Below are 11653 nucleotides of genomic sequence, written 5' to 3'. Positions count from 1 at the left end.
CTCTGATGTTTTACCAAGTATGATGTCTTTCTCCAAGGACAGATCGTATCTGAAATCATGCTCAAAGCATAGGAAATGAAATCCCATCATTGTGTGTGTGTGTACACCATCAAATTGGATTTTACTGGTACAGGAGGAGATTGCTCCTCCTTCTCCAGCAGAGCATCTGGTGGATTCAAACCATGTACCTTTGGAATTGCAGTGCAGCTTCTTGGCACCAGGACACCAGAGCTCCCTGAAAGCTCATCATTCTTAATTCGAAGGCGCATTCTGGCTGCACTTCATCCAATAAGCTTTGTTCTGACAGTCCAGGATTGTTCAATATTGTCAGCCAATACTACAACCCAAAGACATCTACTCTTCGTGAGTCTTTATTCTTAGTTCAGCTTTCTCAAGCACGTGAGGTGATTGTTCAGCTTCCTACATAAGTTTGAATCCACCAATGTTCAGCAAGATAAAAGGGAGATATTTCCTCACTGGAAAGAGAGATTGCACCTGAAAACTAATGGATGATTGCTATGAGATTGCTATGAGTCTTACCCTATTCAAGTGCAATGCGTTTTGGTGTGGTCAACCAGTAATGACAATTTATAAGAGTGACTGACTCTAGTTTGTAGTCTTTCCAACACTCCAAGTTAGTTGGTTATATATTGTGTCTATGTATAGCTCATGGCAACCATATGAATAACCGATCTATACTCTGCCCTAATCCCACATCACCCTCACAACCTCTATAATGCTCAAGGCCATTGTTACAATCACTGTATCAATTCTTCTTGTTGAAGTCTGCCTCTCTCTTTTTCTCTGACCTTCTACCTGGCATGTCTTTTTCCAAAGACTGGACCCTATTGATGACATGCTCCAAGTATGGAAAAGGAAGTTCACCATCATTATCTCCAAGGAGAAACCTGGTTCTACTTTCTGAGATAAATTGTCTGTTCTTTGGTAATCCATTGAATATTCAATTATCTTCACTAGCACCACAGGAGAAGGACATCATGCTTGGGAGGGTGGAGGGACAGCGCAGGAGAGGAAGGCCCTCTATGAGGTGGATTGATTCAGTGACTGGGATAATTGGGGTGGGAGTGTCGGAGACGGTGCGATTGGCACAGGACAGAGCGGAGTTTAGGGCTGTTGTACATAGGGTCGCTGAGTCACAAGTGACTCGACGGCACATAACAACAACAACAACAGCACCACAGGTCAAAGACACCATCAATTCTTCTCTGGTATCCTTATCACTGTCCAATTTTCAGATATGTAAGAAGCAATTGAAAAATGCCATCACTTGTATGAGGCATACCTTAGTCTTTAAACTAATAGCCTTATTCCTTGGCATACTGGAGAGATCTTTGACAGGAAGTTTTCCAAACACAATATATTTTTTAATTTCTCAACTGCTTGTACTAAGGATCCTGACTTTGGATCCAAGGAAGAGAAAATCGTTGACAATTTCACTCTTTACATCTATCACCACATTGCCTGTTGATCCAGGGGGGAAAATTTTTGTTTTTTTTATGTTGAGTAGTAGTTGTTTAGATGCTATCGAGAATGACTCACAGTGACCCTATGGACAGCATATCTGAATGAACCCTGTCCTATCCAGATGTTACGATGTAACCCATAAGGAATTGACCCTTCTTGATAACATTCCTAAAGTATATGAGAAAAAGTATATGTGTGAGTTTGTGTGTATGTAACATTCAGAAGAATGAGAGTCTCAGAAAAATTATCGCGCTCATGTGAAGCCTATATACAAACAAAGAAGCTATTGTCCTAACAGAACAAGAGTACAGGGAAAGGCTTAAAATCAGGAAGGGTGTGACTCCAGGGATCTATCTTTTCTCTGTTACTATTCAACCTGTATGCTGATATTATGCAGATGACACAACCTCACGTGCAGCAAGTGAAAAAGACTTGAAGCACTTACTTAAAAATATCAAAGACTCCAGCTTTCTATATGACCTGCATCTCAACATCAAGGGGGAAAAAAATTAACAATGGACCAATAAGCAAGATCATGACAGGTGGAGACAAGAAAGACCTTGTCAAGGATTTCATTTTACTTAGTCCCACAATCAACACCTATAGTAGCAGCATCAATAAATCAAAAGATGTGTTGAACTGGGAACGTCTGCTGTCAAGGGCTTCTCTAAAGTGCTAACAAATGATGTCAGTTTCTAAGTCACGGTAATTTCAGTTGCTTATTATGCAGCGAAAATCTAGACTCTGGATACGGATGACCAGAGAATGGATGCCTTTGAATTGTGGTGTTGCAGAAGAGTACTAAATATCCCATGGACCATCAAAAGAACAAACAAGTTTGTCTTGGAGGAAGTACAATCAGGGAGCTTCTTAGAGGTAAGGTCGGAGAAAGTTCACCTCACATCCTTGGGGAGATTGTCAGAAGGGGCTAGTCCTTGGGAATAAGGATTATGCTGGCAAAGGTGGAGGGTCAGGGAAAAAGAGGAAGACTTTCAAGATGGATTGTTTCCATTGGTAGCAATGAGTTAATGCACTGAGGGCTGGGACTTAAACATAGGATAGTGCAGATCTCTTACTAGGTTCAGATAGGTTCAGGTCTGTTATTCATAGGTTTGCGATGGGTTATAATTGATGTGATGGCACATACAAAAATGCTTCATTTTTACATACTTTGGACATGTCATCAAGATGGGCCAGTCTCAAGCGAAGGATCTCAAGTATGGTTAAAGTAGAGGGCCAGAGGAAAAGATGGAGATCCTCAATGACTTGGAATGACATGAAGGTGACAACAATGGGCTCAGACAAAGCAAGGAATGGGAGGGTCGTGGGTGGTGCAGGCCAGGGCCGTCCGCTGGGGACAGTCACAAGCAACTCAACAGCACTTGAGTTCTCTGGTGTCTGACTAATAATCCTTGACATGAAACTGACTCTGTGAAAATACCTGTGAGGTGGTTTCTGTGTCTCGACTGATTGAGAAATTGGTAGTTCAAGTGCCTCCAGGAAACCAATCGCAAAAAGCTGGCTGTGGAGAAGAGACAGTCAACGATGCCAAGTTCCCACACCTGGCCTACATCTATGCCCGTCTGTCTTGCTCCACGGCAATTGTATGGTGGTTGCTGCTAGCTCCAAAAATGTGAAACTAAAAAACTGATGGCATTTGGAGTTTTTCAGTGGAAATTTATGTGTGTTATTTCATTTAATACTCATCTTTGAGGGATTCTGCAAAGAAATCTGGTCCGTAGAGGTACCAGGAACTCCATCCAGACCTTTAAAGTGCTTTTTTTCTGTGTCACTTCATCTTCCTTTCAGAAAGGTTTTAAATGTACCAATTGTTCCATTTAGAGCAAATTTTGTTTTAAATATTAAGACTTTATCCAATAAGAGTATGAAGTGCAGGTTGACAAAGTAATGGGGAAAGGTAATCCAATAAATTTGCTTCGTTTTGTCATTTACCTGAAGCATCAGAAGGCTGTAATTATGTTTCGTGCTGGAAGAGAAATAATTTTTGGCTTTTCGGTTTTAAAACTTTAAAAGGTATTAAATTCCAGAATGTCAAGGAGAATGTGTATTTTGTGTATTGCTAGTTTAGCTTAACATGATCAAGCATTAGGAATGAGAATCTGTTCTTAATTACCCAACTCAAACGGAATAATCTCAGCATCGCCCCAGGTATCAAAATATCTCGTCCTCATTCTCAGAGAAACAAGGAGATGCTTTATGCGAAAGGCGCAGGGTGCTCCGAATTTAAGTTTACTTTGACATACACAGAGTTTACTTTTACAAATGTGTATGCATGGCATACATTTTGATGAGTCTGACAGACGAGGGAACAGTGGGGCTGGGGAGATATTTCCAGCTTCTTGGCTCCTCGTCAACCTCTCCACTGTCTACAGCTTGGCAGGCTTATTTTCCTAACAGTTAAATACTTATAAGGCCAGAGCAGCAAGGAAACTCAGAATCCGTATCAAATCCATCTTGTTTTTTCAGATGCAAGTCATCAGCCCTAATGCTGTTTTGATTTCATTTTTGAGATGCATATTTTTATAAACCTTTTGGAAGAAGGTTTAGTGGCATAATTTTAGGAAGTGTTTCAATTATGTTTGAAAGTCAAAACTACAGCGTATTGCATTTCAGGAGTTAATTGTCTGCAGCGAGTCCTAAATTCTCTCCCCTCTGGAACATTCGCTTTAGCCATCAGAATATGGGTGACATCTGTAGGGGTATTCTGGCAAGCCTGGTGGCAAGAAGATTAAGTGCTACAGTACTAACTGAAAGGTCAGTGGTTCGAATCCAGCATCTGCTCAGTGGTAGAAAGTTGAGGCAGTCTGCATATACAAAGATGTTGTTGTTGTTGTTGTTGTTGTTGTTGTTAAGTGCTGTCGAGTCTTAGGTGACCCGCAGCAACACTATGAATGAAATACTTGTATACTGGGTACTTGTATAACTTTCATTCTTTCTCCATGTTCATAGAGTTTCCAGAGGCAAACTACTTCGGAAGTGGATGCCACTCCTGCTTCCAAGCTTGTTTTTAATCTGGGAGCTCCACCAAACACTGTCCACCATGGGTAACCATTCTCAAACTTGACACATCAGTGTAACAGTGTTCAGATTCACAGCAACCACACGCTATCTTTCTGTACAGCAAATGGACAGACCAGGGCTAAACGACCTAGAAGAATGTTTCACCAAAAACAATTAAAGACAGGATTTAAAATCCTACAAGATTTTACGCTACTGCCTGGAACAGGCTCTGCCTTTACTTAACTTTACTTAATCGGAGGCTCTGGGCTGCCCACTCACTTTTGAAGGGCAAAAAGAACAGTAACACACAGTGAAAAGGACCCGAGAAACTTCCGTTGCCTGACTGCCACCATGTTGAGCCGCCATTGAGATGCCAGCCATCCTGCCAGTTAGCCAGCGACTTCCAGAGTGGAGAGAGACTCCAGTCCCCAAGCCTTGTGAAGGATTTTAAGCTACAGCCTGGAAGGGATAATTCTTCTCTACTAAGACCCGCGATGAGATGAATTGACTCAGTGACTGGGGTAATGGTAGTAGGTACATCAGAGACAATAAGGTTGGCTCAGGATAGAGCAGGGTTCAGAGCTGTTGTACACAGGGTCGCACAAAGGAGTTGTACATAGGAGTAACAGCAACTTGATGGCACCTAACAACAACAACAACAATGGACAATCGCACTCTGTTCACATGAATCATCTTCTCGACAGCAACGGTCCTTGGTTTATATAAGTCGTATCCATTGATGTATATAGTTGACAATAACCTCTCCATAAAAGTCCAGAAGCTTTTGTTATTTTCATCATTCCTGCCTGAAATGCTCTCTCTTTAATGAAGTCTTCTGGGATTGTTGTTGCTGCTGTTAAGTACCTTCGAGTCAGAGATGACCATAGCAACGAAAGATGACCTATGAACGAAAGACCTGAACACTTGTATAACTTTCATCGTTTCTCCAAGTTCATAGAGTTTCTGGATGCAAGCTATTATGGAAGTGGATGCCACTCCTGCTTCCAAGCTTGTTTGAATCGGGGAGCTCCACCAAACACTGTCGACCATGGGTAACCATGATCACATTTGACATAACAGTGTCACAGTGTTTAGCTTCACAGCCACCACGAGTTACCTCTTTCCAGAAAATGCACAGAGCAGTGCTATACCACTTAGAAGAATGTTTGACCAAAAACAATTAAAACCAGGCCCGAGGACCACAGATTAAAATCACCCACTTTTGGCTTGGTCACATCACTTTCTGTCTACTAGGCCAATAGAGCTCTCTCTATATTGTTGTTGTTAAGTGTCATCAAGTCATAGAGGACTCATAGAGATTCTATGAACAAAAGACCTGAACACTTGTATAATTTGCATCCTTTCTCCAGGTTCATCGAGTTTCTGGAGGCAAGCTGTTACCGAAGTGGATGACACTCCTGCTTCCAAGCTTGTTTGAATCGGGAAGCTCCACCAAACACTGTCCACCTTTGACACATCAGTGTCACAGTGTTTTAACATCACAGCAACCACGAGTTACCTCTGTACAGCAGAGGAGAAAACAGAGCTCCAGAACATGTAATGCAAGCAGTCTACACTCATCTATCTCCATTTACACCAAATTACGCATGCATGATTCTTCCTGTTCACACCTCAATCAGATTAAACCTTGGATTTGATCTGAACACAGCCCGTGCTGGTCTTCTGCGTTGGAATTTCATGTGCAAACCAACATCAATGTTTTGTCGTAGATTCTAAACTCGTAAGGGGAAGACAGCTTCTCTTTTCCTTTCCAGAGTAAACTACCACCCACAGACTTTCAAAACAAACCAGTGGCCTTGGACATGGCATTGAGTCCTGCCACCCCACAAGTACCAGAGAAGAAATGTGCTTCACGAGATTTTGAATTACTGTAAGTCTCAGCAAAGCAAAGCTAAAAATGAGCTTAATTGGGGGGGGGGAGATACACCCACATAAGTAAATTATTATGGAAGTAGTTTTAATTTTAACACTCCTTTTCCCCTGGAAAATCCTTCCCGTTCATTAACTTATTTATTTCTGACAATAAGCCTGTGTATTTTAACTTTTTTTTTTTTTTAACAATTTGAAACAACAGGAAAAGCTGTCAAAGTCTGAACCATGTGCATAAAACAGAATGTAGCCAGGGAAGGAAAATGTAAACCTCTGTCACTAATAACAACAATGAAAAGGTGATGAGGTAACACTCTCTCTCTCAACAGCACAAAACTTGGGAGGGGTGGCATTCAGTCCAGTTAATTCCAGCCCATGGCAACCCTATGAACAACAGAGCTGACCCTTGTCCTATCCTGTGTCGTCCTCCTAATCTCTGACAAGCGTGAGCCCATTGCTCCAGTCACTGTGTTAGTCTATCTCGTTGAAGGTCTTCCTCTCTTTGACTGGCCCTCCATCCTTCCAAGCATGATGTCCCCTTCCAAGGAATAGTCTCTCTGAACAACAAATCCAAAGTATGTCAGGTGAAGCTTCGCCATCCTTGCATCCAACAAACACTCTGGCTGCACCTTCTCCAAGACATACTTGTTCATTCTTCTGGTGGTTCATGGGATATTTAGTATTCCTCTCCCATACCACAAGAGGCATCAGTTCTTCTCTCATCCTTATGAACTGTCCAGCTCTGAGATAGACAGCAAGTTACTGAAAAGACCAAGGCCTGAATCACACCCACCTTAGTCTTCAAACTGAAATAATTGCTCTTCAGTATTTTGGAGAGGTCCCAAAATAAGGCAGTCACATAGAATTCTGGCTTTCACTGTAGTGAAAAACTTCAGTTGTTAATTATTGAGTTGGGATTTTACCCATAGCTGGCTTTTCTCCTTTTTTTTGGCTTTTCGGAAGCAGAAAATCACATGGGAGGAGACTGTCCATTTTTCTCCCATGGAGAAGCTCATGAATTCAAACTGTGTGCCTTTAACTTGGTAGTTCAACTCCTTACTACTAGGCCATGAGTGAGCCTTAAAAACTATAAAATGAGAAAAAGGCTTCCAAGTTTTCAACGTGAACATCACAAGATGTATATATAGATCTTGCGCACACTGCAGTGAAGACTGGTGTCTGTCCGCCAAAAATCCACGTTCCTTTGTTCCCGGGACTTTTCAGTAAAGTGTAGACAGCTGGCTGAGTCTTCCCGAACAGGACTACACACAGGAGTGATACACGGCCCCTTCCGATCTGACTCATGAAGCTTTCCACTGTCATCTCATCCTTTCCTGCTTTCTCTGGGTCCATGCAGATGACATCAGAACCCCAGGACAAGAATGACTCTCAACTTGAAAGATGCCAAGATGTCAGAATCACATACAGAAAACTACCTGTTAACTTCAACTTCGGGCATGTTGCCAGGAGGGACCAGTCTTTGCAGAATAACATCACGTTTGGAAGGGTCAAGGGACAGTGCAGGAGAGGAAGAGCCCAGATGAGATGGATTGACACAGTAACTGGGGTAATGAGGGTAGGGGTATTAGAAATGGTGAGACTGGCTCAGGATAGAGCAGGGTTCAGAGCTATTACTCATAGGGGTTGCTATGATCGTAGTCGAATCGACAGCACCTAACAACAACCACCACCTCAACATCCATTTCTACCCTGGGCTGATTTGCACATGGCAAACCTCTTTAACAATGGCTGGGTAATTTCATGTGTATGTGGGGTTTTGGGTTTTTAAAAATTTTTCAATTGGTATCCCATTGATTCCTGGGGCTCCCTTTTAAAATTTGTGTTTTATATTGCTTGGTATACAAAATTTTTATAAATTGTGTTTCACACTATCCTTCATTCACATTGTATTTCATATAACCATTCCCATTCACTGTGTTTGTTTTTAATGAATTAATTTCTTTATTTCATCATTCACTTTTATACAAATTACTCATTGGTTCACTGATACTCAAATACATTGGTTCACTAGTACTCAGATACATTGGTTCATTCATGTACATTTTGTTGTATACAATTACTATTGATTTATTGCTTTTTCTACTTTACATTACTTTTTTTAAATAATGTGTTTATTTTATACTGGTTTACTTACAAAACAATGTATATGAACTTTGTATGTGTACGTATTTGTGTGACTTAATTTTTTTAAAAAATAGTCATTTTATGCACAAGTATATTTACTGTTGCTATTTAATTTGAGGGAGTTCTGGCGGCTTAGAGGTAAGGAGTTGAGCTGCCAGCCCAAAGCCACATGGCTTGAATCCACCAGCTAGAAACCACCGTTAGAGAAACTTAGGCAGTTTCCTCCTATGCGATTTGTTGCCACTGAAAACCCAGTTATACATTGGTCCTGACTCTACAACACATACCAACAATAACGTCCAGGAGCTCTGGTGGATGTGGGGAGTTGAGTTGGCAACCCAAAGGCAGGTGGGCACCCTCTTTCCATGCAGATTACAGCCTCCAAAAACTCATTAGAGGGTCCGTAAGAGTCAGCTCCGCCCCTACTTGATGGCAGTGAGTGACTTAACTTGGCCTTCATTAATAGACAAATGAATTTCAGTAATTACGTTAATCACCAGTAAACATGCAGCTGCTTTCGAGTTGATTTCAATTTATGGTGACTCCATATATATATTAATACTAGTACTGGAATATAACCTTTATTAAGCTTTTTACTGCAGCGTTAGGTGCTCCGCTAAGCGTATTAGATGCATTTACTTATGAACGACCTTGCAGGGTACTCTCAGAATCTCTACATGTTGCGTGCAGCATAAATGTTAGCTGGTTAGATCTTAGGAGTTCAAATTGAAGCAGGAGGAGAATGTCAGAGAGAAGAAAGATATGGCTATAAATAAGATCCCCCTTAGAAGCAAGAACATTTATCTGATAGCATTATGGCAAAGAGAGGAGGGAGAGACATGCAAACCATCTTAGAAGAAAAAGTGCCCTCCTGAGCTATTTGGGATGGAGTGAAAATGCCGAGAAACATTACAACCTCTGAGGGGATCACAGTGTAATTGCTCCTTCCAATAGGCTGATAGTTAAATAAAGACGATTAAGTTATCAAACCATGTTCCTCCAACCTTGTTTAAGAAAGCAGGAAAGGGCTACAATATGCTTGTGAATATTTGCCAGCTGACATGACCAGGATGGGAAGGAAGGGGAGGGGGAATTCTTGCTTTACTTAGCTGGAAAGTTTACTTACATGGAACAGCAAATTGCCAAATGGCTAATGGTCAAGTGCTAAATTCAGAATTTGTGTATCTGAGAAACACCCTTTGAAGCATCCCAAATATAAAAACTGTAGGCATCCCAGATGAGAACTAGATTTGACGAGATACAGGATGGTCAGAAATTGTCTCTTTTTTTTTTTAAATTCCTATTTGGTAAGCGGAGTTCTGGTGGCCTAGTGGTAAGAAGGTGTGTGGTGCAATCTAAGAGGCACGTGGTTCGAATCCACCAGCTGCTCTTTGGGAGATGGATATGGGCAATCTCCTCTTGGGATTTACTGCCTCTGGAAAGCCGCTGGAGAAAGAGCTGTGGGTCACTTCCAACTTGACAGCACACACCACCCCCACCACCGTGCTCTAGTGGGAAATGCTTTGTAAATAAACCTCTTCAGCTGATATGAATCTGGCTGAAACCTAAGCCCCGTTCTTACAAGTTTCAGCCTCAACTCACCTCCTCATTTGCTGCTTATCTCCCCACTGCTGTCATCTCGGGGTGTACACTGTGAACTGTGTAACTGATTTGTGTTTTTTCCCTGCTGGGATCGGTAAGAGCCATTCTACCAAATATTACTGTGCTATTGACCCGGGGCTTGCATTTAGATTACATGTGCTTTCAAGACTTGGAAAAACATATGCTTTAATTCTTCTCTTATGTTAAAATTGATAATGCAGAGAAAAGAAGACACGCATACATGGTGCTGATGGAATAAACTGGAGATGATCTGTACTATGGTGATAATGATTTTTCTGATCAAAAAGTGCCTTTCTGAGGTAGACCAGCCAGCCTGTGGAGAAAAGGATGCTAGCAAGGAAAAGCACCACAGGAATGGGAAATGATCCCAGCTCCAGGGCAGAGAGCCTATCTATCTACTATTCCAAAGACATTTCAGGAAAGTGCAAATTTGGTGAACGTATCCTTCCACCCTCCCCAAAATGCAATGAGGCCTAGAAACAGGCAGATCTACTATTTACTAGGTAAAAGGTAAGAAGAAAACAAAGACTATTCTATCAGAGATAGTGAGGTTGTATTTGGCTAAATATGACTGATACCCTTTACGGTACCACGAGTCTTGTTCTTTCCCGATTTGTCTTTTTTGCACGTGTGTACACTAAACAGCTGTCACCTTTTTTACATCCATTATGAATTTGTAAAAAGTGAGGTAGAAGCACTTGCTTGGCGGTGCTTTGACATCTCTTCTTCTCTTTTACAGTTGGTCCCAGAGAAGCCTAGTTGCACATCCACACACTAATTAAGTCGGGGAGGGAAAAAACCGGGCTGAGCACAGATTCTCTGCGGGGAGGAGGATATTTATATGTGGTGTAAACAGTGGAGACCCACAATAAACACTCTCAACCTCTGGAAAGAATGATCACTGAAATATGTTCTCTTCAGCGTAAAAATGCTTGATTTAGAGTGATGTCTTTTTCTTCATCATCAACTATTACTTTTTTTAAAAAACTTTTCATTAAACTGACGTACACTTACAGAGAAATGGCCACATTCCAGGAGTGCAGCTCTTAGGGAGCTCTGGTGACCTAGTGACAAGAAGCTGTGCTGCAATACCGAAGGCACTTGGTTCAAATCCACCAGATGTTTTGCTAAAGAAGAAGGAACAATCTCCTCCTGTACCAGTCGGATCCCATTTAACAGTACACACTCACAAAAATAATAATTTTTTTTTACAAAGAGTGCAGCTCACTGAATTTTCATAAACTGAATCCCCATGGAACTACCACTCAGAGTAACAGAACTTGACCAGCAACCAGAAATCCTTGGCCTCACATCCACAATGGAGATTAGCTTTATATTTTCATATTTTGACACCAGCATCAGATACTGGGTATATTACTTGATGGGGCAATGGTAAGAAGTTGTGCTGCAATCTGAAGACATGTGGTTCGAATCCATCATAAGATCTCAGTGAGAAGGATGGGCAGCCTCCTACTGTGTGATTTAATGC

The sequence above is a fragment of the Elephantulus edwardii genome, unplaced genomic scaffold (assembly GCF_000299155.1).
Source record: "Elephantulus edwardii isolate Elephantulus edwardi_28Jun2011 unplaced genomic scaffold, EleEdw1.0 scaffold00027, whole genome shotgun sequence".
NCBI lineage: Eukaryota > Metazoa > Chordata > Mammalia > Macroscelidea > Macroscelididae > Elephantulus > Elephantulus edwardii.
This window is presented reverse-complemented; position numbering follows the sequence as displayed.